Source organism: Falco biarmicus, chromosome 11 (assembly GCF_023638135.1).
Source record: "Falco biarmicus isolate bFalBia1 chromosome 11, bFalBia1.pri, whole genome shotgun sequence".
NCBI classification, from domain to species: Eukaryota; Metazoa; Chordata; class Aves; order Falconiformes; family Falconidae; genus Falco; species Falco biarmicus.
The window spans coordinates 21174495-21197946 of NC_079298.1; the positions used below are offsets into that span (position 1 = coordinate 21174495).

Below are 23452 nucleotides of genomic sequence, written 5' to 3' on the forward strand. Positions count from 1 at the left end.
ATAGCACTCCTATGGCTACAAGGAAAGCAACAGAAACTCCTTTACAGAATTTCTCCACGGGTTATCCAGCAGAGATGGCACTACCCTGTGCAGAGGGAGCTGCAGCTGCCCACTACGGAAGGGCTGTTGGTGCCCAACGCCAGAACTACAGCCTCCAAGAGGCCCTTTGCTCAGCGCCCCACTCCGAGCCGCTCTGACCAGTCTCAGTGCCCCTGATCCCACCGGTGTGGGTGGCGAGCCCCAGGGTGGCTCTGCAGGCTGCTGGGAGCACCCAGACACCACACTTCTGCTGGACAAACACACGGGGCAAGGAAGGAGCTGAATAGCCAGCACACCAGGGGGTTTCAGGCAGTTCACTTTCAAGCTCAGCATCCCATATAAGAAGTACATTTGCTTTTGTTTCCTGTTTGCTTTTGACACAAAATGTTTTAGGTTGAAACTCTCTAACTGGTTCTCTCCCCTGCACCTCCTCATCACCTCCCTTCCAGTGGCTTACATTGTCAGACAACAGCAGTGACTGAAGGAAACCCCCAGAGAAATACTAACTCTAGTAATGCTATCTTTATCTTTTACCTATTGGTGCTCAGTCTGGGGAAAAGGAATTTGCTCTTGACTCTGAAGAGGTACCCACCACTTTGCACAGTGTAAACAAGACCCAGGTACCTTGTTATCTGCTATTCACAACGTTATGTATGATTAATATATAATCAGATAACCCAAACTGAAGATTCTTTCCCATCGTCATTATATTACATGAGACTGCCACTATCTGTGAAAATACTTACACATACCTATAACCTTGACCTCAAAAATTAAGAACCTGTTGCTTAAAGTAGCCTTAGCTGAAAAAAAGCACCCCAAACTGCGTTTTTTGTTCTCTTCCATGCAATGTCCTTTTTAAAACTGTCCCTGAACCTAGGGACAGATATTAGTTAACCCAAGACAAACAAATGTTTCAAGAAATAAACAAATACCTACTTACATATCATTCAGGTAACAACATCAGGTCTGTGTAACTTTGCTTATTCCATCTTAGAACATACCACTGTTACTGAGGTTGAATGCTTTGTCACTTGCAGGTTCTCTAGCACAACCTATTCCTTCCATTGCTTACTAGGATCAATACATTTTAAAAAATGATAGGTGAGGCTACTACCACACAACATGACCCAAGTAACGACACTCTGCAAGGAATTTCTATCATTAATAGCAAGACAAACAACACAGCCTCATAAAGCAGCAATAGTCCACCCTAAAACCCCAAATAAGCATGATTTACCCAAAGATTTCTTTCATGACGTTTTGTAGAAGATGGGTTTGTCTTCAAGAAAAAAAGAAGTTCAGGAGAAGGATGAATGCACACACACAAAACCAATGCTAGAGACAGCTCAAAACAAGAAAAGCTCAGAAAATGATGGCTTCCTCGGGCAATTTACAAGGCTTGTGAAAATTACTCATCCTGGACCTACTGGAACCATCAGTGAGTTCCTAGATACCTCTCATCTCCCCCTAGAGTGTAAGGTTATATAGCTAAACCCTCAAATCCATGAGGGATACTGAACTTTGTGGCAAATTAAGACCAGCCTTTATTAAACAGAAATAATAAATTGTTGACAAGGGTTGGATAATCCTTTAACACATAAGTTTTTAAACACAGAAATCCAAATCAAACAGGTTTAATGCCAAAATGGCAAGCCATATGGAATTTATGACAGATATTGAACATCATTTGGGAAGTCAAATGGAAGCTGGAATAATTTGTTGCTAATTTTCTAGATGAAAAGAAACCTAAATCTACTCAGTGAGAGTATTTGGTTGCTAACTCAATTTTTAAATACTGCCAGAAAGAAAAATGATCCAGTACAGCAAATCATGAGGTTTCTAGCCAGTCTTAGCTATAAAAGACCATCATAATGTCCTGCAAGATGTCATATGTGCAAACAGGCAATGAATAAGCATTCTGAAACTTGATTTACTGATGTATTGCCATTTCAACAACAACGAACAAAAGAGAAACCAAAAAAAGAGCAACTATGGCACATATGCTCAGTAATATATTAAATAGGAAAACGGAAGACATTACTTAGATCACTCCTCCATCAGCACAAGCATCTCACTCTTCAGTGACATTTTTATAAGGCACAGGGTTGTGCAGAAATAGGAAGCACAAGAACAGAACTGGGGACAAAGCAATGCTGCTGAGAGCAGGTGGGAATCCCATTCTGTGCTGACTACCTAAGTATGTTAAAAGGCCAAGTTTTGACTCAACTTTGATTTTTGAATGATTTAAAAGGGAGAGAGAATATATACATTTCCATTTGTACGTAAAATCGAATTCCTACTGCAACCCACTGACCAATAACATTTGAAAGGTGTACCTCTGAGCAGGCAGTATACAATCAAAAAGCCCTAGGATCCTGCTCTGATTCTGCCGTCTTGCTAAGGGTGAACAGTGGAGACTTAAATGAAAGACAGGAAGAGCTTTCTAAGGAAAGAGCTCACTTGCTTGAAGATATGCATTCACAAACTTAAAAAGGAGGGCAAATTTCAAACCTTGAAAAACATCACAAAAGGGTGACAAACTGACAGTGAGTTTCATGAATTTAGGATGGATGATATCCGAACTGCCAGCTACACAGCAGAAATTCAAGTCAAAAAGCACAGACAAAAATACTACTAAAATTCATTTAAGAATAAACTACTAAGCAGGATGTGTGTCAGTATTTTTGAAAATCTGATCATCCTCACCTGTGATGTAAGTCAGCTATGAAACTGCTATTACCTGACCATCTGAGAGTACCGAAGAGAAATGAATAAGAAAATAGGTGATAAAAATTCAGCTGTGGTACAAAACATGCCAGATTTTGCTCCAGTGTGAAACCTGCAAACTAGGAAAATTTGAGGCTGTCCACAGAACAAGGGGACATTTTCTTTGCAAAAAGGGAAGAAAGCTTTGCAAAGGGATTGGGAACATAAAGCATTTATCCAAGAAGTAAACACAACTACTAGTCAATTTGAGATTCAAAAGAAATTTCCGAGAGAATCATCTTTTCCTTTGGGGTATATCTGGGTAGCTATTTTTGTAACTGATGTCACGAAAGGGCATACTAGAAGTATAACCAAAAAAATCCCAACAAGGAAGCAAAGATGATATGAGATCTTTGGGTTTACTAAACACACTGTTTTCATGCCAATGCTTTACACTGCTACAAGCTGTGAGAAAGGCTGGCAAAGGAGGGCATCTGCTGCCAGAGCCACTGAAGATCGACTAAGAAGCACAGTCTGCTGGGGTCATTTTTGCTGAGTTTGCCGTCATAAAGGCTACTGGTCTTGACAAAAGTGAGAGTCTAAAGAGCACAAAAGAGCCTGTTGCATTGAGAAGTATCATTTTGCAGATGCAATGAGGAATGCATGCTACCAGGAATATCAGGAAGAATCTGACTACTACTAGATTTTATTAGGTTTCAAAGACAATTGGGAGAGTAGAAGGGGGGAAACACATTTTGAAGTACACGAGGACAAGAGGAGGAAGTATGAGGTTTTAATTTGATTTAGAGTAGGAGCTTCTAATGTCCATGAGAATTTCAATGCCTAAAGCTTAGTTAGAAACCAGTGAAAAATACGATGCTTTTGGAGAACACTGGGATGCACTGAGCGGCCTGCGAGCATGGCCGGCCACAGGACAGACCTCATTGCTACTGTAAGTGTTAGTAAACAACAAACGCTCTTTAACTCAATGGTATTTAAAAGAATCTGACTTTGTTAGAGCCAGCAGGAGTAAGCACAAAACCCACACCACTTCCGTACACTACTGTTACCTTTCATTAATCAAAATATTTCTTCTTTGTAAAAATCTACTACTCGTCTTCCTCAGAATTCTAGTCTTTTGTGGAATTTTTTTAGAGCTATCCTTTGAACTAAAAAGTCAACTTTAATACTACAACATGACTAAAGAACTCAGAAGTTAGAAGCATGCTGCTTACTCTTGGAAAAAGAAAAAAAACACCACACTTTTCCACTAAAGAATTCCCAGCCCTCACTGACAGGGGCTACCAGGACGTAAGGCTCTGCGGTCTATGGATGGCTGGCCACTAAGAAATCACATTCTGCCCTGTTCTGCCACCAGCAGAAAGGTATCCATCCCCACGCCTGCTTACTGCTCTCCAAAAAGGGGACAGGACTCTGTTCTACAGTGCCTGAAGAACTACAAATGAAAACGACCGAGGATTAAGCTGTCTCCAGAGCATCTGAGCACCTTTCTAGTCAGTCTGTTTCTGTACTTCTAGCAAAATACCTATTATATACTATTCTTGAGATCAGTGGTCATCTTAGTTTCACTTTTTTCCCCACTGTTATTCTCCTTGTAAATTTACTTTTGCCTGCTTTTTCAAAGCTTCTCTGCACAGCCCAACCTAGCAGCATACACACCTGCAGGTGGCTACAGCCACAGATTTGGGGGTTGTTTCTGTTTCCTATTAAAGGCTTCTGTAGCACAGGAATTTGCCACATTTATTGCTGAATTGAGTTCTTATTGCTTTATTTTCCCCTTTTATTTCTGTTCCCTTAAGCCTTTTCCCCAATAGTCACCATCTGTTTCTTTAATCACCACCTACCTTTCCCATACAAGCTCTTCCCTTCCCTTAACTCTGCCCTCCTCGTTGTCTAACCTTTTCCTTCCCTGCCTGAAGAATAACTTCCACTTCCTCTCCTCCTTATCAACACGGGCTCTGGTAATTCCCTCCTCTTTCCATGCATGGTGCCAGAGGTTGCACAGCTCTCTACAACACTGCTAGCAAACACTTCTCTAACAAAGTGAGCCAAAAATCCTCCTCCTCTAAGTCACATCACAAGTCGCACCAAAGTGAATGGGGATACTTGAGTGAACCCAGCAGGATCTGTCCCTTTGTGTTGTTTTGCCATAGCAACGTGAACCCAAGTTTCTAGGCCATCCAAGGCGGCCTTCACAGCCAAAGCTTTTTCACTTTGTGTTTGTTTGTTTTACGCATGGCAACCATTTAACTTACTTAACCAGTTTTTCTCCCATTTGTTATGTGGGTTCCCTATGCAAATGCAATGAATACATGCCTTCCATGTGTAAGTAAAAAGGCAGTAATTTGTAATCAACTACACCCAAGCTCAACTTCAAAAAAAATAATAAATCACAAATGGTTAACTACAAAGGCAGTTCTATCAACTTAGGAATAGAACAGTTTTTGAAAGAATTTATTATATAACCCTACTCCTATTAAATATGCATTTTAGCAGATTTCTTTTTTATCAGATGACATTGATCCTCTGTCAATTCTGCGTGATTTATACACTAACAGGTCGAAAAGTTGACTAATAGGGTTAGCAAATATTAACAGAGAATTGAAAATGTGTACATATTTTTTTAATGTCTATGTCCAAGACATGCACATGAAGTTCCACTGCTCAGAATGCAAAACAGTAACTTATTCATATCCTATTAAGGGGACAGATTCTGTTTTAGAAACAACAAAGTGGTTTCATTTTGAAGGAATATATGAATAGTAATAAAACTAAAAATCCTGACATATCAAAAGCCCAGGGAAAAAGTAACTCTGATGTCCTGCAGTTCACATGCTGCTGTGCTTGTAATGGGACATTTCAACAAGTCACAGTTAAAGGCTATGGGAACTGGACAAGTGCCAAGGGAAGATGTTTTATGCCATTTAGCAATTGTGCCCGTCTATTCCATGTGACTTTTGTTTTAACATTTTGTTTATTTATTTTCTTATTAATGTATTACAATGTAGCCTGCCAAATTACAGGAAGCCACAAAATATACACAAGTGAGTCCATAAAAGATGTGAAACCGTTCCACCTTTTTAGTACTAAGGTTGGTTTTGTTACCTGGTACGTATTTTGCCCACAGGTGGCATGAAGCTCCGGTTTGGGTGAGGTTGTCTATTCTCAGTGTCATTTCATAACAAACTTTCCCTTCAGCTTTGCAACATCTTTTTTTTTTTTTTTTTTTTAAAATCACCTGACTCAAATTGCTGTGAGTTTAGATCAGAAAAATAAAGTCATGACACCAGACACTGTGGAAGTTTCAGCTGAATAATCATTGCACAACGTAGCACAAAAGTAAGACAGGATAAAAATCATTCTGTTAAATGTTCCCAGGACTTCCCTTCCCCCAAACACAGGGAGGTATGCCGCTGAATCTTCATAGGCTGAGGGGCAAGGTTTTGCTTACCAAGTATAAACAAGAGAATAGACTCTTACAGGATCAGGATGTAGGAGGGTTTCAATAGGAGGAAGGGAAGGAAATGCATTCGGGAGTGTTTTAGTGGAAGGAGTACACAACTCTTCCAGGACGAGGCTGGAACAGCGTCCTTTTTGACAACAGCAGAAATTCCTAGAGATTAGCGCATCTCTACATTAGGAAGCACACATGGAACTGAAGACAAGAGTTTAACAAGACCAACACCCTACATTTAACTTGAGTACCAAATCAGAACTCTGCTTGAATGTAGAGCCCTTGGGGACGTGCTACATCAGAGCACCTCTAAAAGGAGCAGAGAAAACAAGGTGTTGGGATGCTGTACAGCTCTTGTACTGTAACGGCTCAAGTAATCTGCAATCTAGTCCTACCTTCAGCCGTCTATTTTCTGGCCAACTCACAGTCAGCCTATACTTCTACAAGCAAAAAAGTGGTAACAGGACCTCAACATGGCCACAGCAGCTCCCCCCTAACGCCTGCCTACAAAGACACCACTACTTCAGGCAATTCTGCTTCCCATCTTCTAACTAGAATATGGATGAAAAATCTGACTGCTCTTGTCAGGGAACACCAGTGGTACAATTAAGGGAACACCAGTGGTACAATTATATGCCATCTTCCAGATGAACATTCTGGTTGCAGGAGGAGGTAAAAAGCAGAGGCTTCTAGAAACGTACATAATACATAAAGGCTGGGTTAAAGTTTCCATGGCAGCCTAAGAAATCTCTAAGTCTCAAATCTACATTTAAATAAAACTCAGGTTCCAAATGAACTGAGCCAGTAATATCTCACCACAACTAGGACCTGGCTCATTTTTTAATTGGGACTTGCTGCTTCTGAAAAGTTTACCCTGAAACAAGAACATTTCTAGGGCATAGGAATCTCCAGGCTGAACAAGAAGATCATAAACTGCATTAAACAAATCTCTACAACCTTTCCTCCTCATAGTTAAAGTTCTTTGGCCTAATTACTTACTTTTTTATGGTTTCTAATTTGAAACAGAATAGGTTTCCTGGCACTGGGCTATCTCACTCTTCACAAACACAGTAGCAGCCAACAACCTCACACACATTTCATTTATCTTAAGTTTTACTTGGCTCAGTTTCTAATTGCACACCTAAACTGAGCAGATAAAAGCTCTAATGTATCTATCAAGACAGATATAACCCTAGGGAAGGTATCTCCTTGTGGAGAACAAGCCATAGCAGAATGGAAAGTTACCAACAACTAACTCAGCAAGGCTTCTTCCACTCAGGGTAGAAGATTTCAGCAAATTGTTCTGTAATGAATGCCTGATGCTGTTATTCTTTCAAGACTGAACTACAAAACCTTAGAACTGTATCTAGAAACTGTATTCTAGCTGGAACCTTCCTACCAGGAAAAAAGCTAAATAAATCTCTTTCGGATTTAAATGACCTCTATATATTTAGAAAAGTAGTTTTGAAACTAGGATCTACAAATACCCAAAATTCTGTGGGTTAATTGTGTGAAACCCACAAGGAGTAATAATGAAAAGCAAGACTTGGTATTAAGCACAAATTTGCTATATAAGGATGCCATCCTCTTGTGGTGGGCAGGGCGGGATGTCAGCAAATTGCACAGGATTGAAAACCAGCATTTCCCATTACAGAGTAACTGGAAAAGGTGATAAAAATCAGCCCTCCCCACTGACACTGGCCCTAAGATTCTACAAGATGTAAATTAACACGTTAAAATATTAACTACTAAGTACTTTAAAAGTTAGCCATATGCATTATCAAAACACATTTGGGGGGGGGGGGGGGGGGAATAAAAAACAACACAACTCAACCAAACTAAAAGAAGCACATATTGAATTTTGCTCTCTCGAATAAGGCATACTCTAGAAAGCAGGTAGATTAATAGATTATTTCTTCAGGTTGCTAAACAAGAACTCAAACACATTTATCAAAACTGAGCTGTTAGCCACTAAATTTTCAGATGCACAAATGTAAGATAGGAAACTTCTCCCACATAACTAGGGAAGACCTTACAATGCCACATGGTTATTAAAAGAATGAGTCAAAAGGAGCTTCCCTTCATGTAGGGGTAATCTACCCTCTCCCTAATTGTCTCCCAAATAAGCAGTGTAATTTATGTGGCTGGCAGAGAAACACGTTCAGGTTGAGGCAAAACATTTTTCATAAAAATTGTAATTTATAAGCACTGCAATAAAGGTTTGTTTTAATGAAGATACACATCACTGGCATGTTCCACTCAGAATGGAGATACACTCCCATATAATTTTTACCATACAGAATTTCCTGCCTTCTTTTATTTTATGTTAAATGTATACATGGAGACTGTAAAAAGCACTGAACAGAAGCTTAGGGAGATGGAAGGCCACAATAAATTCCTACAGTCATATAAATAATTTGTGCATCTCATATGCTAGAAGGAAATCACTAAACCTCACCACTGGAGTGAACCAAATCACCAGACCTACAAGTATTCAGAAACACCAGTCATTTCAAACACCAGAGGGAAGAACTACTCCATCACATAACATAAGCTGTATACACTGGAGGAGTGACTTGGTCCATTAATGCAATAGCCTTAATATAACAAAAGATCTATCTTTTCGAATACCACAATAGTTTTTTTGTAAATCAGAACAGAATTTTGCTTCGCTCAAATCATCATCACAAACAAAATACTACATTAGTGATAAAATACTACCGTAGTTCTCAATCACGTTGTGCCAAATACAGCTACGGTCTAAAAAATCACATCTATAAATCTAAGACAAAAGAAGGCATACTGGTCTTCAATCCACCTCCAGTTTCTTGGCAAAGAAACACATGTATTCAGCAGATCTACACTATCCAGTAAGCTCACTGGATGCTTTGGGATTTTTTTTTATTGTCCCTGACTCGCACAATGAACCTACACTGATTTCCAACAGAAAATGGCTATGCTTACAAAGGAGATCAGAGTATAAGTGAATCGCCATTCCTTTGCAGAATCATTACCAATACCTCATGTATCGCAGTCCCTGTTGCCTTCTGTGCAGAAAAACAACCTGTCTGTATTAGTTCTATAATTAACCTGTTTCAGAGCCAAGACCTCTAGATAAGCTATTCTCCTGCAATCTAAACACATCTCTTGGAAGGTCACAGCAAAACTTCATTTAAAAGAGAGGCCCTTTCCAGCTGACTCCCAAAATCTTAACTGTTGCAACAGGAAAAAAAAAAAAAAAAAAGAAAAGAAAAAAAAAGGGGGGGGAAAAATCTGAACTTGGCCAACTAGTGTATTGGAATTCGACTATTAAAGAGAAGTGCTAAATATAACAAAATTAACTTTGTTAACAATAAACAGGTATCGCTCATTTTCAAGTATTATTCACAGAATGTATATGAAATAATGATATTCACATTTTCCTCAATAAATCCATTTATTTCATTATAAATACATCATAAACTAGCATATGTGGCCAGACATAATTATTTGTAAGCAGAACAATTCAACAATATAACACTTACAACGCAATATATAAAATGCTGTCTGCTGAACTTGACAAATCTGACTGCTTAGATACTTAAGGTCGTAAAGGATGTTCTTTAAAAAAAGATAAAATATCTGTTTTGCCAGAGTGGAAATAAAAAATACGGGATTTATACTAAATAGTAGCTTTAAAGTCCCTCTTTTGGTGATTTCTAGAGATGTGTAAATCTGTTTCATTTTGGCTACCACAGAGTTAATTGTTGCTGTAATAGCGCAAGAAATGCTGCTCTATTGGATGACTGCCAGCACATAAAAATGCGAATCCACAGTTATGGATAAAGCAATTCCAATTGCACTACTTCTTTGCTAGTAGGTTTTAAGGCAAAACATGCTTCTATTCATGAAGTGGCTAAAAACTAGCATACCACTGTTAATGACCACAAATATTAATGCTATAGAAGTAATGCCTATTTATAATACACAAATATTTTGTGGAACTAGATCAAAAGTAATGTGACTGCAAAGATATTTGCAATCTGTATCCCACAGAGGACTTTCTGAGATCTACATAAATCACTCAAGACTTGGTAATTCATGTCTTAAATGTCAACAGAATGTTATTGGAGATCTCAAACAAAAGAATTTTAAAACAGGTCAGGCAAAACTTTAGTGTTATTTTCAAAAAAAAATAAATTAAAACAGAGATCATACTTTGACTTTACAAACTATGTACTTCAGCATCTGAGAGTAAGTTTTGCGATTCCACAAAAACAATGGAAGAGGGAGATCATCAACAGAAATTAACATCCATCTTTTTGTACTTTCAGTATCTGGCAACGTCAGACAACGCTCTCAGGGAAGAAAGCACAGCTATTGGAATATGCTTATACCTTGTCACTGACACAATGGGAAGAAAACTCATTTAATACCTCGTATGCAGTAAGTGCCATTCCAGAACCAGAGGAGCTGACATCTCTTCCTCTAAACCTGACCTGGGACTCTCAATTTCAATTGAACTGTATTTTGTCTTGTCTCCACTTGCTCTAAGACCTAATGCTAGGATAATAAGCAATTATTATCACTCACAAGTAGCAAATCCATGGCAAATGCTCCCGAGCATGTTTTTACCCCACCATCAGTGAAAGACAGCTTCACCCCAAGTATAAGCAGCAAGGTAACTCACACTTACTGCAAGGTAAGAGCCTGTTCCTTGGCTCTTACCGGGGAATAGCTGACATGCTGCAAATTCCCATTCTTCACTTGGCATTCAGCAATCTGTCTGTATACCCATAACCTCAAGGATTTGCCATTTGGCTGCATCAGACTTGACAGACTAGAAAGCAATACCAATCAATGCAAGTCATCCAGATAACCTTCTTTGGCAAAAGCCTTTACATCTTTTGTGCCAGGAATGCTGAATTTAATCAATTGTTTTGCCAATACAAATCAAAAAAGAAAAATCATTATCGATCTGTGCCGGGAGTGTCAGTTGACCTTTACAAAAATAAGCCAGTAATAACTTCTTAAAACCTAAGAGAATATCTAAAAATATTCTCTCTTATGGAAACCCTAAATACTAGGAATAGTTTCTTGTGAGAATACAACTTTTTTGCAACTCAACTTTAGCTCTCAAGATTTCCATATACAATCATAAACATGATACAGTAATAGTTTTACTGTGAAAATATTCTGTCTAGCTCATCATCTCAAACTTTACAAGATAACTCAAAATATCATTTCTTGGGTTTAATTAATTCACCTCAAACATCTTCAAAGAGAAATTTCACTTACATAAACTTCCAGTGTTTTTTCAACTTCTGTTCTGGCTAATATGACAAAAATTCCATTCAGAAGAGTGGCAGACATGCCTGCTAGAGCAAACTAACACAGAAGCGTTTAAAAATAATGTGTTTATTCCAGCGTATGGTTGTGGGGATTTTTTCAGGTAAACTGACTTTCATCTTCTAAAGAAATACTATCAAAAGTACAGGCCCAAAGTTTTAACAAATTGCAACTATGGGAAGGAGGGAGGGAGGGAGGGAGGCTTCATAGACAGAAAGTTTTGTGTTCCCCCTGCTGGCTTAGCAATTAACTTCAAAACACTGATCCCAGAGGTAGGCATCAGGATGCTAGGGCATTAAAAGATGTTTTGCACACCAGAGAACAAAAATTGAAACTTACTTTTTTAAAAGAAATCACATTCATGGTAGACATCATTTACATACTCTGACTATATGAGGCCCTGAACACACAAAAGGTGCATCAGAATTAATGACTGAACAAGACTTCCCCAGAGAGAGAAAGCACAGTAGAAGAGAAAAATTTGAAGTGTCACTTTAAACTTAACAAGGTTGGACTACAGCAAACAATTGGGGGAAGCAAGTTTCAGAGTAAAGGGCTCTTCACTGAAGGAAGCCAACAACCTGCCCCCCCGCCCCCCTGTCCCTCCCTTCCTCCCCCAGCCAGCCAGGAACACTGAGCACCAGCTGCAGCAGCTGGTGTCGGCCCGGGTCTGCGCCCTCACCAGAGCAGCTCCTCCACAGCTAGGATTCAAGCCCTGTAAGCTTTCAAGGGTTAAACTAGAGCTCTTCAAATGAATAGGCATCTTCCACTAACATTTTGCTAACGCTCTTGTTGGAAATACTTCAACAGGACACCTGTACAGTGCTAGTTACAGCCCAGCTACCAATTCATGTTGTCCCTGGCATCCACGGAAAAAACCATGAACTGTAAGGGAAATGGAATATTCCTAGAAAGAAGTGATAAACAGCCTTTGGAAGAAGTTGTATTTATGCATGTAGTTTTTTTAAAGTCTTCCACGTGTGAGAATATGATAGCAACAGTGCTCCAGGTCACCATAAGCTGAACCTAACTGGCCCCACAATTAGAGCAGGCAGCTCTCTCACTTTGGCTTTTCTCCCCAGAGGGGGTCTGATACCAGCCTGTGTGGCCTCACCCAAAAAAACCTCTACAGAAATACTTAGTTTGGTATAAATACCGACTCAACCAGGAAAATTTCCTTCTTCGAACAAAACCATGGCGCTCGTTCATCCAAGCTTCTCTCTAACTGGTTACAAACCCTATCAAGAGGTTCCTGTTAAAACTGAACTGTGCTGATGGTCATGTGCTTGAGAAGAAAATAATAAATTATCATAATCAAGTTATAACAGCTACAGCTTGATAGAACTGAGTTAAGTAGATTTACACCTGGTTACATCTGCAAGCAGAAAAGGTGTCAGCACGCATGCTGCTATACCTGAAGTCCTTTCTTGGGAAAAAGACAAGAAGGATCGTCTCCCGTACTGCTTGACTGCAATGACGGTAACATAGGAATTACAAGCACATCTGAAACTGGGTAAAGTTGAAAAGTTACTTAATTTACATCTGACTTTAACGGCATATCATTGTTATTGCTAGGAGAGATGTGCTCAGGAAGCTGCAGGGAATCTGCTCCAGCCCATCCCCTGCAGAAGACACCACGGTGAAGCCCCCAGGTCAGCACCTCCTCAGTGAAACTCCGAAGCGACACGACACGACGCTGGCCTTCGCGTTCTCCTCACATGCACCGACTTTACACCGGGCTCGTAGCCACGGAGCTCCCAGCTGGCCTCGCTAAGGGTGCGATGTCCCCGGGGGGGGCACAGCGGCATCAGCACGGGCACGGGACTCCCCTCGGTGCCAGCGAGCTGCCGGCCCTGCACGCACAGACCTGCCCGACGCAACCGGCCTTCGCTGGGACACCTGCGGCCCGCCGGGGCGGCCCACCCCGCGGCCCCCGCCCCGCTCCCCCACGGCGCTGCCCGTGCGCACGGTCCGCGGGGGCGCCCCGTCCCCCAGCAGGTCCCGCACCCCCATCCCAGCCCGGCAGCCGCCCCCGCCCAGCCCCGCGCAGGGTGACGCGTCCCGGGGCGCACACCCCGCGTCCGCACCGACGGCCGCCGCATCGCTGCGGGGCGCCCGGCCCGGGCTACCCCCGCCGACGGGACGGGAGGGGGGGGCGCGGCCGCCGAACCCACCTGGCAGCGGGTCCGTCCACGCCGCGTCCCGCGGGGGCAGGCGCGCAGCAGCGCGGCTACGCCATGTGCAGCGCGGCGGCGGCCGGCAGAGAACGGGACGGACGGACGGGAGGGGAGGGCAGCCCTCGCCCAGGCCGCCCAGCGCCGGCCACTGCCGCCCGGCCCGCCGCGCGCGGGAGGAGGCGGCGGGAGGCGGAGGCGGAGGAGGCGCGCGGCCGCCCGCCCGGCCCCCAGCCCGCCAGTAACCCCATGGCGCGCGCGGGGCGGGGCGGAGCGGGCGGGGCCGCGCCGCCATTGGGCGCGGGGCGGGGCTGGCGCCGTGACGGGCAGCCGCCCGCGCCCGCCTCCGCCCTTCGCGCCCGCCGCCGCCGAGCGCGCGGCCCGCGCCCCGCGCGCCCCCGGGCGGCACCTGAGCCCCGGGGCCCCGCGGCTGCCGGCCCGGTCACAGGCACGGACCGGCCGCGCCCCCACCCCTCACCCCCGCGAGTCGGGCGAGGGGGCGCACCGGCGGCAGAGCCCGCGCCCCGCGGCTGGGGCGGCCACGGCCTCGCGTTACCTGCGTTAAGGGCTGCGTCCAGCAGCGGGCACTTCACGCCGGTAACCGCACTGCACCGGGCGCTACCTGCCGGAGGCGCCACGGACCGCGGCCCCGCACGGGGAGGCGCGGCCCCACCGCGGGCAGCACCTGTACCCCCCGCGGGAGCGGGCTGGCGGCACCCCCGCCCCGCTCCGAGGGAGCAGCGCAGCCGGCACTGCGGACACGGGGCAAAACAGCCCGCAGCTGGCGGGTGCGTTACTCCGCGGTGCGGGATACAGGACGGGACATGCCTTTACCCCGCCCAGGCTCCCTTGGCCGCGGTGTCACGGCGCCCGCATCGCGGAGCGAGGCTTCCCCCCGCCGCCCAGCTCGGGGCAGCTTGCTCCTTCCGCCAGGGCAAGGGGAGAATGAACGGACGGCGCCTTCCAGGGCTCCCCGGGCGGTGGGTGCTGCTGTACCGCTCGCAGCCTCTGTGCGTCCTTCAAAAGCCGCGGCGCCGCTGGCACTCCGCGAACATCAATACAGCAAAGCTCCCGTCGCAAAACCGAGTCCTCGTCCTACCGTTATCCCGATAAGCAAATATTCCTGTAGAGGCACGGAGACCATGCAGAGGAGTTTCAGACTATTTAGCAAATTCTTCCTAGTTTAATCCGCATTCTGACTGTGGGGCTGAGGGGGTTGACTCATCCCTAGTACTGCTTGGCTTCACTAACAGGCTGCCCCCCAGCCGACAGTGCCGGCTAGATGCAAGAACTCCAGAGGCGCATTAAGAGAGCTCAGACACAATTTAGCCACTCTTAAAATGCCAATTTGCAACTTAGAATAATCCATTGCCACTCAAACTTAATTTTGATCTCTACCTATTTGGACAAGTCTTACCCATACAGCTCTGCTGCACATACCATCCATATGTCAGTAAATGGCTGGGTCCTGGCAAGTGCTGAGCACCTTAAAGACTAGGCCTCGCAACTCCTACATTATCTGTGTGTAACAGACCTCTAGCAAGTAAATCAAAGGTTACTATAATAACCATTTAGTCTAAATTAAATATTTCAGTGAACAGTCTTATAAAACCTGCAGAAACAAGCAAGTTACAAGTTCAGACTGTTGGCAGCCTAAGCCCACTTACACAATTTTTTGTTTCTTCTCAGTATTTGAAAAGTTCCACATGTTGGAGCATGACACTCCTCTTATCACTCTCAGTCTATAATGTAGGATGCAAACTCTTCGCAAGAGAGATGTGGAGGTGGGGGAAGTCCCTTCAACAAAGAAGAGAATTAATATTCTACAGCGCTACATGCAACGTATGTATTTCAATACATATTTGTGTCTACTATATTTCCGCTAGCTGAAATTCCAAAGCACCGATTACAAATCTGACTGAAACTTAAGCAAACCAATTATTTTTGTATTAAATACTCATTTCGGTCCCAATCCCACAAAGATAAAATTAAACAGGTTAGGTTCACAAAAATGAGCAGCCACAAGAGCCATTCAAGTGTGTGAAGTCAAATGTGTGCACAAGTCTCAGCAAAATCAAATCCTTTGTACATAGGTCTGACCCCAGCCAGATTATTATCACTGTTTTCACTGATGTTGGTTAAGAACCAATTCTTGTCCTTGGAGCCAAATCTGTTAGGTACTGACCATCCTTGACCATAGTTCAGACTTTGCACTGCTTCTCTGGTGTCTGGAAAAGTTCGAGACTTTCCAAGACATGCTCAACACTGATTTTTGATTATAAACTGATAGGCGACTCAGATGAGAGTTGATGTATATGAAGTTCAAGGACTGAAGCGGTGAAAAATTGCCACGTAAAAACACAAGTAGGTGCATGGGTTGGTTCACCAAGGAACATAACGATATACAGTTGGCCTTCACAAATTTTTATTTTTTACTTCTCATGGAAGAAAAAACAGGAAACACCTAATTTCCTATTAAAACCAAGGAAAATTCCTGTAATCTTAGCTGTAGCGTTCAATCTTTGTAGCTGTGGAACACAACTGTATACATAATTTACATTTTTACTTAAAGTATTTGCTTATCTAGGGATTAACTTCTTGCCCAGGGCAGGATTATTCCATTTAGCAGGCATTGGCCCAATCCAGCAATGAAACGTATTATCCTCACTGAGATGTATGAAAGCTGTGACAGTTCACTTTTGCAAGAGGTTTAGAGGTTTTCAGAGTGCTACAAATTTAAGCCTAAGTAAATGTCAATTCTTATCTTAAAAACTATGCACCACATTAAAACTATTAACATCACTTGGCAGTTTTAATTTCTTTCTTTTCCTCCTTTCCTTTTTCTTTTTGACAGCATTGATTCTGAGTCATTAGCACCATCCATTTTATTTGCCCAGGCCCATGAAATTCAGTAGGGATACCTCTGTGGATAACAGCTACTCATTTACTACTCACACAAAATTAAGGGCCAGCTTTATTACTAATTTCACACTATGGTCATAAAGCTCTAACTTGCACTGAAGAGTCAGCTGAGTTCACATCACCCAAGCCAGAAACAGCACCAATCCATTAAAAAGGCATCCAACCTGAACTAACTAATCCTTCCCAGGCACAGAGCTTATTAATTTGGATACCATTCCATATTCTTAGAATCATAGAACAGTTTGTGTTGGAAGGTCATCTAGTCCAAACCTCCTGTAATAAGCAGGGACATCTTCAACTAGATCAGGTTGCTCAGAGCCCCATCCAACCTGACCCTGAATGTTTTCGGGTTTGGGGCATCTACAGCCTCTCTGGGTAACCTATTCCAGTGTTTCACCACCCTCATTGTAAAAACATTCTTCCTTTTATCTAGTCTAAATCTACCCTCTTTTAGTTTAAAACCATTACCCCTTGTCCTATTGCTACAGGCCCTGCTAAAACGTTTGTCCTCATCTTTCTTATATGCCCCATTCAGGTACTGGGAGGCAGCTGTAAGGTCTCCCCAGAGCTTTCTCTTCTCCAGGCTGAACAACTCCAACTCTCAGCATTTCTTCCTATTATTTTAGATCTTTACACTAATAAGCAGCATACATATACCAGCCTTCATCAGCCCTAAGCCAAAGGTCTTCACATCACACTCCATTATAAGGTACAGACACATCCCATGTTACTCTGGGTTTACAGGAGCCATAACTGCATTGGCATCAGCCAAGTTCTTGAGTGCCCCACATACTGGATATCCAGCAAGGAGCTCAGCTCTGCACATCTACCACTGAATCAACAAATAGCTTCAAGCACATAATTTTAAGTACACACTGTGAAGATCATACAGCATTATTTATAGTTAACCAATGCTGATTTATTGAACCAAAACCACAGCCTTCAACTTGTTGTGAAAACAAATTTCACATAAACTAACATTTTTTTGTACATTGGAGTTTAACAACAAAATTAGAGTTTACTTGTTCTCAGAGCTTTACCAGACTAAAAACATTATTGCCTAGGTAATTTCCACAGTTTTAAGAAACACAGAATCCTCTTTGCCTTCTGTAATAATGCTAGACCTGGGCCTTGGGGCCAAACATGGAGCTAGGGACTGTATGCTATAGTTGGTACAGCACTGAATATACTTCCTGCTAATGAACATATTCTTAGGAGGAATCCAGAATCCACTGCCACAAGTACAAGTGGGCTTTAAATAGTTGCTGCAGGATGTAGGCATCGGATGATCACTTGCCTATTTATAGCACTGTTTAAAAGTACTTCACTCACCAAAAGAAATGGTGGGTACAATAGCTCTACAAAATGTTTATTCTCCAATTGACTTGGAGATTCTAATCCTGAAATCAGACTCCCATGAATGAGTAACCTAGTATGAAAATGTTTCCTTTTCATAAAGTATTTCAAGATCACCGAAATTATTCTCAGACATTAGTAAGGACTAGTTCTCACAAAACACTCTCTTACTTCATACAGTGTCTAGAATCTTTTCAAGGCTAAAAGATTGTCCCAGCCACTACAGCATTAAAACAAGGAGGGGGAAAATCGAAGACAGGAAGAAACATATTGTTTTAAGAACAGATTGACTGTTTGCTCGTAAAGTTATAGGTCACGTTCTACATTGTCAACACAGCTTCTGTAACTCTGCGTCCAGAAAACAGGCGAGCAGCCATGCTCTTGAAATGCTAAAGAAGCATTGATAGTTTTGAAAGTCTAGAAAAGAGTAAATAACCTAATTCACTAAATATCAAACAAGGAATGGTTGGGTAGGCTTCCTGCAAGGATGCAGTTGGAGGAGTATGTTCAGATGAGTGCAGTTATTGCCCAGGTCACCCATTCCATCTCCTGAGGTAGAATGCTATTATTTAAAATTAACTTCGTGATTTAAGATGAAGTGTTTTATTTTGCAGCTGGTGCAGGGAAAGGAAAGGTCTGAAAGCCTTAACCATAGGTTACTGGCAAGGTATAGGTTGTTACGCTGCAGTAACTCCATCATTACACTTATATGACTCTACCCATACAACCTTTAATATGAAGGTTCAGTTGACAAAATTAAGCCATTAAAAGCTTCTTAGGAAATAACTCATTAATACAAACTAATGAGGTAAAATTCTGCATTCTTTACTGAATGATCCTGCATTCCTTGAACACCTAAAACTTTTGCCAAAAGTAAGTAAATGTTAGTGTTGAACTGTTAGGCTTGTCTACACTTGAAAGTTACTTTGGATTAAGGCAGGGAATGAATTTCAAGTGCAGCAGCAAATCTGGAATAATTCCAAACACAGGCAAGTCATATACGATCCAATCCTGGAAGACACCATGGGTTTTGAACTCAAAACTGATACTACATATCCAGTTAAAATAACACATTCTTAAAGATTTCAGATTAAAAAAAAAGGAAGGAAAAAGTCCAAAACCCTCCAGCATGACTAACCGTTCCCTGTGTGCCTCCCATTCTTACCTGCATGCCTTGCACAGGCCCCCTACGCCCAGCAGTCCTCTTTTACTGACTCTGATATGCCCCTTACCCTCCTTCCCACATTTTTGTGATAAGATGTTTATAGGCCCTCAACCCAACAAGTGCAAACACAACAAACCAGAAGAGGGAGGAGAGAAAGAGAGATTGTATGAGAGAAGGGAAAAGTCAACAAAAGATCAAACAAGAAAAATGTGGAACTGGCATACCTTCACTGCTTGATCATTTCTTTCTGGCTGGATCCCATTCCTCATATTGCATGTTGTCTGCTTAGAGCCCAATCCAAAAATCTAATAAAATAGGCACAAGTCAATAGGTGACTTTAAACTCTTCAGCTCTGGACAATTCTCTTTACGTTTGATCACAAAACACCTAAAACTTAGTAATAAAAAACTATTTCATAAACAACATATACAAATACTTTCAGATTCAAGCCCACATATTAGATAACTCATATTCACCCCTGTTAACATGGAACTATACATATGACTAAAATTGCCTATGTGGTTTGCAGGATTGGGTCCCTAACTGATGTATTCTGTTTTGAACTTTATACCACATGCTTGTGGTTTCAGGACCATATTATGGATGGAATTCTTTGCAGCCAAGATGTAAATATCACAGGCTAAAATCTTCTCATGTATACAATAGCCCAATTACTTTATTAATTTTCATTTATATAATATCCACAGAGTGCCAAACATTTTACTGGAAAACATTAAGGCAAAACTGCCGCATAGAGAGCTAACTTCAATTAACAAAGGTAAGTGAAGTGAAGGAAAGGAATGCAAGACAAAGTAATTGAGCGCTGAAGTTTGGCATACTATATTAGTTATGTGGCTTGGGTAGTTGTTTTTAGCCTTTTTGATCTTTTGTTGATTTGGGTTTCTTTCTCTGCCTTCCCTTCCCAATCTGATCTGATTGCACAGACATGACCCACCAAGTCATGACATAGAAGTGGAAGGAGATTCAAGTACAGCCTACCTCACAGGTGAAACAGACCCAAAAATCAAGCAGCTAAATACAGAGCCATTATCTTTCATAAATTAAATTTCATCCAGCACAGTAAAAATGCCTGAAATAAGCCAGTTTAAGCTACGTTTCTTTCCCAAAATAAATTGGCTAGATGTTCAGAATCTAGCTATAAATCCTAGTGAAATTAGAAAATTTCTTGTGACGTAATAAAAATCAAAAAAACCCCACAAAAAACAACTTAAAATAAAACCACAAAAAACAACCAACCGAAAAACAGAAGTTGCAAGCCCTTGTTTTATTAAATAAAGCTACTGTTTTGTTATCAGTCCATTTGCAAAGGGGCTTGAGGATGAGGAGATCACAAGATGTTTATACGGTGATAACGATATATTTTTGGAGCCCCGTTTAGGTAATCACATTTTAAAGTGGAACTGTAAAATGAGTCCCTCTTTAGTATACAGTTTGTTTCCAAGATTGCTCCCTCCACAAGGAAAGTCACCCATTTAAACCTGCTAGTTATATGAACTTAAATGCCAACCTGTGGCAAAATTTCTGGATTTGGGAATCACCAAGTAATCTATTGCCCAGGCTCCAACTTACTTCTTGTTTGAACTCCAAAAGTTTGAGGAAGGAATTCTGCACTGCTGCTCTGTGCTCAGGTTTAGAACTGCTTCTATAAAGCATGCCTTCATTTTTCTTTTGCAATGGAAATTACTAATACTACTGAAAAATCAATGTGTAAAAGTGCTTAATGTTGTCATTCCCTATGTGACTTACAGTTTAAGAGCTAGCTGGAATTATCAATTAGTATAGAAGCTTTTTCTTCACATATACTGTGCAGCGTTAACTACTTCAGAGGATGTATTCTTTTGTCTTTGTGTATATGTGTAAAAACTAGAGTCTTTTTTGCAAGAGTTGGATCTCAATTTCATCCTTCCAAGTGATCTGTAACACACTACATTCCTTATTTTGCTTTAGACTGCTGCTGATTAATGCCTTATGTTGGATGTTTGTTTGTTTTCCCCACATGTTAGTTCATCGTCCTTGGAATTACAATAACACATGTGCCAGGGAATGTGACCTATCAATCTTAACTGTCCTTCACTGAGTCTGAGTGGAGATGTAAGACAAGTGCATAAATATAATATTGAAGGGTTTATGGTTAAATTTGACACGTAATCTGCTGCTGGAAGACTTACAAGTAATACATCAATTCATAAAGTATCAATTATTTAGCGTAGATGTGTGCAAATTGCTATTGAAATACATTCATTGTTGCCATTCACACATTAAAAAAGCCAAATACAAGTTTCTTTTTCCTTTGCATATATACAAAGGATAAAGAGATGGCTTGAGAAAAGAGACAGGAGGACAAACAACCCAGCCTCCTATCTGCTCCTTTACCAAACCTTGAGAGGAAAGATCGGTCTTTCCAATTCTTGAGTCTCTTGCGCTAGTGACAATGAGGCTTGTGGAGAAAGATAATCTTTCAACGTAGGAGTCAATGCAGATAAGTTGAAAGCAGCTAAAAGCACCTTGAAACAAACTGACTGACAACACCAATCATAGCACAGATCTGAAGACAAAAAACGAGAAATATCAGTTCACAAGCAGTCCAGAGCACATTCGAATAGCTGTATTTTCATGAATATTTCTCACTAAGGGCCCAAACAGAAGCCTTGGTAATTCTCACAGCTGCTTCTTGTAACCCACCAACATTCTCCGCCTTGCACTATTTCACAAGAATTCTATGTATTTCTGAATTATTTGTTCCACAGAACTGGCAATGTCAAATATGAAGGCGATAATGAGCTGAAGGACATCAGCAAACTAAGTACGTCAGAGCCAGTGCCCCCAATGTTATCACATGGATATTGCTTAAAAGCAGGGACAATCCAGGCCTTGCTATATTGCAGGGACAAGAACCTTTTGTACAAAACAGGTTGCTTACGCTCACCATGTGAGCTGTGCATCTGTTGAACCACTGAAGTTTATCAGACAGGCAACAAAATTCCCCACTTGGTACTGTTGAAAATCACGGACAAAAAGAAACATTCAAAGGCAAGTTATACTTTCAGCACAGACCATAAATTTATGTATCCAATAAATTTGCTATTCAGATCTTTCGATTTTGCTGTTGCCTTAAGGATTAGTTTTGTCTCGAAGACTGGGAGTTCCATCTGCACCAGAATCTTTTTTACCAAGTTATTTACAGGCTGGCATGGTAGGTGTCTACCATAGCAATATAGACCTGCAAGAGGTTTCAAAGCTCATACTGAAAAATTCATGTTTTTCTGAACTAGCCAAAATGTCCCTAAAAAATTAAACTCTTAGAGGGCGTAAGAGACCAAAAATACTAACAAAGAAACATTATGTGCTTGCATTTTATTTTTGATACTTCATTTGTTTCATTCAATTGCTCTTTGGAAACAGCAAAGACTACAAACCATTTCTACACAACATACTTTTTTAAACAACATGGAAGGATAATGTTTACCTGCTTTAAAAAAATATACTGATACATCCAAGTACACACTGACAGGAAGATCTGTAAACCAGAGAGGTCTTTGTTATCTCACAGGTAAAGAGAACACATTTGTTCATGTTACTTCGATATCTAAATATTTAGATATCAAGAGGCAACAGAAGCAGAATAGTTAACTACATTGAGAATTATTCCTGATGTGTGAGCCACAAAACTATCACTATGAGGGTGAGAAAGGCCTCATGCTAAGGAACATTGGCTGGCCTCCATCTGTCTCATCCTGTTTCTCCCATGAAATAGACCAACCACTTAGTTAACAAACAGTAATTAATTCCAGAAGGAATAGGAGATACAAGAACAGATTCCCATAATCATTTTTAAAAAGAGCAAGAAGTGTTAATGATCAGACTGTGGGTCTCTCTCTATTAACAGCTAGCACAGTACAAGAGGAAGGGGTCTACAGAACAAAACCATATGTATTGAGGGTCTGATGTCTATGCAACACACGGTTTATGGGGAGTTATTTCCAACCAATTCCAGTGTGGACTGCATGTCCACTAGTTGTTGGAGCATGTTAGGTCCTGGGTCACAATTTAATTTCACCCAGGAGGAATCCCATTTATGTACTCTGAGACTGCGAACCATCTTGTGAACCAAAGATGGGAGAATGACCAGGAGTTTCGTTTCCAAAGCCTGTTCCTGATCCAACCTAAAATGCTGAATTAGACATATCCCGCATACCTCACAGGACACAATTTTAGTCTAAGTACTCTACAGGGACCCACTTGGGCCAGAGAAACTTACAGACA

General features: G+C 41.7%; 1 protein-coding gene across 2 annotated transcripts in view; it reads right to left on the reverse strand.

Moving 5' to 3' along the window:
* Positions 1-13916, reverse strand: part of TGFBR3 (transforming growth factor beta receptor 3) — a 121333-nt gene extending 107417 nt beyond the window's left edge. The window contains exons 1-2 of one of the 2 annotated variants that reach the window (XM_056355761.1): positions 13726-13916; positions 12966-13060 (exon numbers count right to left, since the gene is read on the reverse strand). The gene's annotated coding sequence lies outside the window, so the exon portion shown is untranslated. The remainder of the gene's footprint in view (positions 1-12965; positions 13061-13725) is intronic. The other variant, XM_056355760.1, reaches the window with a different exon arrangement.
* Between the last annotated feature and the right edge of the window lie 9536 nt (positions 13917-23452).